The sequence below is a fragment of the Lepisosteus oculatus genome, chromosome 14 (genome assembly GCF_040954835.1).
Source record: "Lepisosteus oculatus isolate fLepOcu1 chromosome 14, fLepOcu1.hap2, whole genome shotgun sequence".
In the NCBI taxonomy this organism is placed as follows: domain Eukaryota; kingdom Metazoa; phylum Chordata; class Actinopteri; order Semionotiformes; family Lepisosteidae; genus Lepisosteus; species Lepisosteus oculatus.
Window position 1 is genome coordinate 15941370 of NC_090709.1, and position 7954 is coordinate 15949323.

At 40.2% G+C, this 7954-nt stretch overlaps 2 non-coding genes and 1 pseudogene across 2 annotated transcripts; all 3 read right to left on the bottom strand.

Moving 5' to 3' along the window:
* Window positions 1–392: 392 nt before the first annotated feature.
* On the bottom strand, window positions 393–511 carry LOC138243824 (5S ribosomal RNA). Its single transcript, XR_011192442.1, has one exon. It is a non-coding gene; the product is annotated as a 5S ribosomal RNA (ribosomal RNA).
* Window positions 512–1048: 537 nt separating this feature from the next.
* On the bottom strand, window positions 1049–1157 carry LOC138218761 (5S ribosomal RNA; annotated as a pseudogene).
* A 537-nt stretch (window positions 1158–1694) lies between these two features.
* On the bottom strand, window positions 1695–1813 carry LOC138216288 (5S ribosomal RNA). The gene has a single exon (XR_011179999.1). It is a non-coding gene; the product is annotated as a 5S ribosomal RNA (ribosomal RNA).
* Window positions 1814–7954: the final 6141 nt, after the last annotated feature.

Below are 7954 nucleotides of genomic sequence, written 5' to 3' on the forward strand. Positions count from 1 at the left end.
CTGAGCTCAGTATAAGGTGTAGAAAGCATGACTGTCATCATAACCCGCATCTCACCCAGGTGTGGAATAATGTTGTGACTATTGCTTCAGCAATAACATGCTGATTGCATGTTTCTAGATGGGAATAACAGAGATCTCAACTACTGAGGGGCCTTATTAATAAAGTCTCCACAGCCGAAGCGCTGTGTCTCTTTTCAGCTGGCGATAAACCTTTCCTCGATCCTTTGCGGACTTGTTAAACTGTTCCTGATCAGAATAAAAAACGCTCACGCTAATACACAAGCACCCGTGTCTCGCCAAAGCTGACAAATAAACAGACGGACAAGCCGCACTGCACGTGTGAACAGGGGAATGAGCGAGCAAGCGGGGATAGGGCGCCTCCTGCGCTTAAAAGCTTACAGCACCTGGTATTCCCAGGCGGTCTCCCATCCAAGTACTAACCAGGCCCATCCCTGTTTAGCTTCCGAGATCAGACGAGATCAGGCGTGCTCAAGGGGGTGTGGCCGTAAGCGAGAGCAAGGCTCGCTGGCACCCTTCTTATTGAGAGGACAGCTCCGTCACCTCTTTTACGACGCTGCTTTTTTTCCCTTGCGTTTTTCTCTTCTTCCCACGTTGTCTCTCTTCACTGCCTTCGTCCCTGCTCTATTTCACTTCAGCCTTTCACTCTTGCTTCCTTCCAATGAGGACGGAGCTGCGGGAGAAAGGGCGCTATAGAGGATCGCTGAGGAGAGCTGCTGCTGTGCTTTGACATCTGAGCTCTGTGGAAAACGATCTCAATACAATTCTGAAAAACGCGACTCTCCGAACGCCAGCCGAACAAGTCTCCACAGCCGAAGCGCTGTGTTTCTTTTCAGCTGGCGATAAACCTTTCCTCGATCCTTTGCGGACTTGTAAAACTGTTCATGATCAGAATAAAAAACGCTCACGCTAATACACAAGCACCCGTGTCTCGCCAAAGCTGACAAATAAACAGACGGACAAGCCGCACTGCACGTGTGAACAGGGGAATGAGCGAGCGAGCGGGGATAGGGCGCCTCCTGCGCTTAAAAGCTTACAGCACCTGGTATTCCCAGGCGGTCTCCCATCCAAGTACTAACCAGGCCCATCCCTGTTTAGCTTCCGAGATCAGGTGTGCTCAAGGGGGTGTGGCCGTAAGCGAGAGCAAGGCTCGCTGGCACCCTTCTTATTGAGAGGACAGCTCCGTCACCTCTTTTACGACGCTGCTTTTTTTCCCTTGCGTTTTTCTCTTCTTCCCACGTTCTCTCTCTTCACTGCCTTCGTCCCCGCTCTATTTCACTTCAGCCTTTCACTCTTGCTTCCTTCCAATGAGGACGGAGCTGCGGGAGAAAGGGCGCTATAGAGGATCGCTGTGAAGAGCTGCTGCTGTGCTTTGACATCTGAGCTCTGTGGAAAACGATCTCAATACAATTCTGAAAAACGCGACTCTCCGAACGCCAGCCGAACAAGTCTCCACAGCCGAAGCGCTGTGTCTCTTTTCAGCTGGCGATAAACCTTTCCTCGATCCTTTGCGGACTTGTAAAACTGTTCCTGATCAGAATAAAAAACGCTCACGCTAATACACAAGCACCCGTGTCTCGCCAAAGCTGACAAATAAACAGACGGACAAGCCGCACTGCACGTGTGAACAGGGGAATGAGCGAGCGAGCGGGGATAGGGCGCCTCCTGCGCTTAAAAGCTTACAGCACCTGGTATTCCCAGGCGGTCTCCCATCCAAGTACTAACCATGCCCATCCCTGTTTAGCTTCTGAGATCAGACGAGATCAGGCGTGCTCAAGGGGGTGTGGCCGTAAGCGAGAGCAAGGCTCGCTGGCACCCTTCTTATTGAGAGGACAGCTCCGTCACCTCTTTTACGACGCTGCTTTTTTTCCCTTGCGTTTTTCTCTTCTTCCCACGTTCTCTCTCTTCACTGCCTTCGTCCCCGCTCTATTTCACTTCAGCCTTTCACTCTTGCTTCCTTCCAATGAGGACGGAGCTGCGGGAGAAAGGGCGCTATAGAGGATCGCTGTGGAGAGCTGCTGCTGTGCTTTGATATCTGAGCTCTGTGGAAAACGATCGCAATACAATTCTGAAAAACGCAACTCTCCGAAAGCCAGCCGAACAAGTCTCCACAGCCGAAGCGCTGTGTCTCTTTTCAGCTGGCGATAAACCTTTCCTCGATCCTTTGCGGACTTGTAAAACTGTTCATGATCAGAATAAAAAACGCTCACTCTAATTCATGTACCGCACCACAAGAATAGTACACGCTGTACATTGTCTGTCGATAATGTTTATGTAGTGCTTTTTCAGCACTCTGCATGTGATTATGCCGGTGGTGTTGTGGGTTAGGTTCCTGACTCCCATATCACATAGTCTGTGATGGAATACCAGTGGAACTACAAGTTTTTTTTTAACAAACATTTCTTTGAAAAAATGAAACGTTTGCCTTGGTCAGAGATTCAATAAAACCTCACTCGCACCAAACAAATTTATATTTCTAAATATCACAACATGATCGGATTTAAGTCTTTTTAATAACAATGAATAGTCACCTATGCGTTACAAAATAAACCTTTATATTGATTTGAATCGCGTTTTGATTTCAATTGTAAACGTGTGTTTAAATATATGTGTTTAAAGGCGATATATAAAAGCGCTGATTCTTATGGAATGTGTTCGGCTCGGGATTAAAAAAAATATTTTGGTGAGGTTTTATTATAATCTAAGGTATGAAAACAAACTAGCTACATTTTTAACACACTTTATAATACACCACTTTTTTGTTGTATCCCAAATGATTTGAAGCATTTCTGTTTTAATTGAACTTCTAGAGTTATTTCTCCAATGTTTAGGAGGATATCGCCATAATAAGGGCATGCTTGTCATATGCTAAAAGAATAGCTTATAACAGGAAATGCAAAGTCTGTTTTTTTAAAAAGCTCCTTTAAAGCCTGTGCCCCAGAAGGTCCATTTATGTTGAACCTCTAGGAGACATCAACTGCAAAGTGACATGACTGAGAGCCTCTTGAGTCCTGCAGATACAGGGTACCTCATAATTTTAATGAAATCAAATGTGTACTGTACGTGTAAAACTGAAGCTGACCTAACAACCATCCCCTTTTCTGCAGAGCGTGTTTAATTGTACTGTTTCAGCACATCAGTTTTTTTTCCCCCAACAACTTTCCAGAAGAGCTATAAATATTTTAAATAAATACACACAGTATTGCTCATAAGGTCTGCTATTTGAGGTCCAGTTATTTAGATAAATACATCTTATTTTATCTCAGCTTTTCAGCTGAGATACACAGATCATACATAAACAATGCAGTAAAAAAAAATGTCTCATCAAGTATTTAATCATTAGGTATAACAGTTTCCCTTTAGGCCTCTGAAAACACCACCTTCTACCTTGTGAATACCAGTACCTCCTAATTGTCTAAAGGCTTTATTTCTTAAGAGCATGACATTAAAAACTGCTCAACTTTACAGCTGCATGTTTGCTTGCAGTATTCCAATACCTCTCAAGCAGTGAAAACAAATAACCTGCTGCAAAGCTGCTTATTATGGAGAAAAAAATCTCAGTTACATTCCCAGATCATAATGATTAGCTTTCCCAGCTGCAAATAACTACAGATGCAAAGAGACAATGTTCAGACACTCAAAACAACCTGCTGAAACATGAAACCAAGGAATTGTCTTCAGAGATGTTTATTGTCTGGCATACCTCAGGATAACACAAAACCTTCCATACAGCCAGAACTTTATGGTGTACTGAGAAGAGAGCTAATATACAAAAAGAAATCATTTTCAGACCACCATGACAGCAGAACATGAACCCTGTACTGTGCACTTAATACTTGAAGATAACGATTTGTGTGACAAACAAATTAACAAATTAACAAAGTCCCTATTTGTCCTAACAAGGTCCCAAACCTGAATTTAAGAATAAAATATCCTTTGCGGGATGATATTTCCCAAAGGCAGATGACCCCACCTGTTGCTTTAAACGAAAAAGGTTTTGTAGAGTAACAACTTCTTTCAACATCAGGTTTGCCCTCGCTAACAGCAGGCTTTCCAGCTATCGTTTGTTTGGTAAATATGGATTTTTACAAACTGCATTATTAACCAAACCATACAAATCGTTTAAACCTTTATGCAAAAACAACAAAGGAATTATATCTCGCCACTTGGCAGGGTGTTATGATGAAATCATGTCTTTGTTGTTGGGGCGACTTTTTTGGTAGTAAATTGATGATTAATATTACTAAGTAATATTCTTTAGTATAAAAGCTTTTTATTATTGATATAGAGAAACATGATCAGATTTTCCCTGGTTCAGAAAAAAGACGATTTAAATCTGTATTCTTTCCACTTGTATGTCATCGGACATTAACGAGTACAACCCCCCTCTCTGCGGGAGTGCTGGCTGTGACGAATTAAATCGGTTTCACAGGTATTTTCAAAGTAGGAAGTACAATACTTACTAATTAAGAAAGCTAGGCTCCTCAATGAAATCCCTTTAACATGCTAATGCGTTGGTGTAACAGTCCGGGCGTGGCAAGCTTCTAATGTCAACTCGACTCTATTGGAAGACAATAAACGTATTCTAGCCCTAAATGAATTAATAGCAAACATGGTTTTCATAAAATACATTTTTCCAAGAAAGTTTATAATAATACGATCTATAGTTGAAATCTGAGCCTAAATATAAAGAAAAAGCATTTTCAGAGAGCAATCACGCTGTGTTTATGTAGAAAAAGTGATTAGGTTTATGAGCAATCTAATTACCTATTCGCTTAAAACGCTATATAAAATAAAGCTTATTTAAAGATGAATGATAAGTGTAGCAGTTTAAATAATTTTCGTAGTAGGGCTTGGACAGATTCCAAGTGCATTTTTGCAATTTACGTTGCACTGTCCAATGTACTGCTGTAATACAGTTTAAAATACAGTAAGTCTAAACTGTATCAGCTTTATTTATGGGTTGCAATTTAGAAAAAGTCAAAAACCGCACTCAAAATGCAATTTAGAGCTTTCTGGCAAGAGGAGACACCCAAATTAATAATGTAACATGCCACTGTTTGTGCATGAACAAAGTTATACTGCAATTTTCCTTAGATACGCGATTAAAAAAAATAAATTTTTTGAATCCCCAGCGGAACACATTCTATAAGAATCAGTGCTTTTATACAGTATATCGCCTTTAAACACATATATTTAAACACTCGTTTACGATTTAAATCAAAACACGATTCAAATCAATATAAATGTTTATTTTGTAACACATAGGTTATAGTCATTCATTGTTATTAAAAAGACTTAAATTCGATCATGTTGTGATATTTAGAAATATACATTTGTTTGGTGCGAGTGAGGTTTTATTTAATCTCTGACCAAGGGAAACGTTTCATTTTTTCAAAGAAATGTTTGTTAAAAAATGAAGTTATAGTTCCATGGGATTCAATCACAGACCATGTGACATGGGAGTCAGGAACCTAACCCACAGTGCCACCGGTGCAGTCACATGCTGAGGGCTGAAAAAGCACTACAGAAACATTATCGACAGACAATGTACAGATTTCATAAAGCTATAAAATAATGTAATTAGGCACAGAACAAGTTTACAGCACAGTACAATAATAAATGCTGACCATGACTTTAGAAGCATAAATTGCCTTACACTCAATTTAAACACAAGCTGTCTTTAGCCCTCTAAGCTGGTTCATACAGAAATGTAGAGATCCAGGCTCAGAACACACAGCTTCATTAGCGAATACATATCCAGGACAACTAGAGAAGACGTTTTACAGAGGATGGATTTTTAGAAACATCGCATCAGTGACATCACTGAAGTCAACTCCTAGGTACTGTAACTGTCGTGTGGATAGTTTCACAAGAATCAGACAAAGGTTTAAGCATCGCTTGTTCTAGATAAAACTGCAAAAAAAAACAACGACCCATAATGTACTTCTTTGCGGCTCTGTTTGCCCAAATCATATATTCACAACGTGAAATTAGAAAATAATATTACGTAACCAAAACGCGCAATATGGAAACAGAACCTGTGTAATTGTTGACAGATGATGTACTCGTAACATTTTTACAAGACGAACTACAACATTTAAAAAATGACTTGTATGTACTTGATATCTCTAATCAATCCACGGCGATATAGTTAAAGCAGAGTCCCCGCACTGCATTAAAACAAAACGAAAACTAAAACGCCCTGGGCATACCGATTCGTGCTTCTTATCAGTTGCTCAAAAGTAATTTGACCGTATGAAATGCATAATATAAACCTAGAAACATATATGTGAGCAGTATTTAAGTAGTATCGGTGTCAAGACATACCTCTCAAATACTGTAAATCAAGTTAAAAATATCTCAAGACCGATTCTGGTCATAATGAAACCATGTTCCGTGTATGTTTTCTTTAAAGTACCGAGACCAGCCATATACTGTATGTTTATGTTCCAAAATTAATATCGTTTATGGCCTTCACACGCGTTATAGTATGCTCCTATTCTTTTTATGCTCAGCTACTAAGATTTCCCTTCAGTGGTAAAATTCCATATGAATATTCCATACTACAACGGGCAAAGTAAAGACGTTTACTGTAAATCTTTCTACGACAGACCTACAGACCACGAGTGCCCCTGTCGGTCAACCAATCACGTACCGTGGTGCCGTGCGTCATCTTGCGTCAAAATGCGTGACGCCGTAGCCAATTACCTCCGGTACGTGTCTGTACCGCGCACTTTGAATGGCTGCATCTGTATGTACATTGGTAATTACAACACTTCACTGTTGCATTTCTGAGTTGTGACATTGTGAACATGGCATGTTAAAGTATATAGAAAATCTAGATCAGAACAGGCTAAATGCAATTCATAGTGATTTATCATTTTCTTACTTTCTAAATGAAAAAAAATATTTTTTCAGTGATTATGACACTTCGGTATGACATAAAATATGCTTCAATGACAGAATAAATAATCATGGAAAAAATACCCACAGTGGACATTCATATTTGTGATTATAGGAATGTTAAATATCAGGTGAGTAGCTGCGTCAGCATGCGTAGGCTGCAAAGGAACAAGTAAAGGACTATTCCATGCTGAAAAGAGAAGAAAGGAAACACAACGTGTTGGCCGTGGAGCCTTCTTCAGGTGTTAGAAAGACAGGGCAGTAAGCAAAGATAATTCTCTTTTTATCTTTGCTTACTGCAGTTTATCTTTGATGACAACATCAAAGACATTAAGGAATTCTTACGGCTAACAGCTCCACATCAACTTCCTTTTATAACTAACCTCATCAGATCTCTCAACTCCCAACTCTTCCAGTTTCTCACTTCAGAGAAGGATAAAAAACTCAATCATCGTCTACAGAGAAAAACCATCAACACCCCTACCACCTCCACCAATCCTAACCTTGTTGTTACTGTACCCTCTGACCTTTCCCTTTCACCCCTTTGCATCCTCAGCTAACATATTTTAATATTACAACACAATTACAATAGATTGTACAGTATTTACAGTTTAAAATTAAGGTAAATATGTCAAAATATCAAAATCCAACTGCACAGTGGTAACAAAACAATGCTTGTCAAGTTCTCAAACAAATCTGCATTGTATTTTTAAAATATTTCAGCAGAGGATGTGACGGGAGTATAAATGACGATTCGACGATCATTTTTCTTGGGTGAACATGGTTTTCTGGGGAGTTGCGATGTTGGGCATTATTGGACATTTTTGACACGTGTTCTTCTTCTTATTCTTCTTTTTCACAGCCTTAGTCCCAGACTGTCCTGGGGTCAGCTGCTTTGGTTGCTCTTCTCCATTTGTCTCTGTCGAGCACATCTTCCTCACTCACTTCACATACCTCCATATCTTTTCTCACACAATCTATCCATCTCTTTCTAGGCCTGCCTCTTCCTCTGTTACCTTCCACCTCAAAT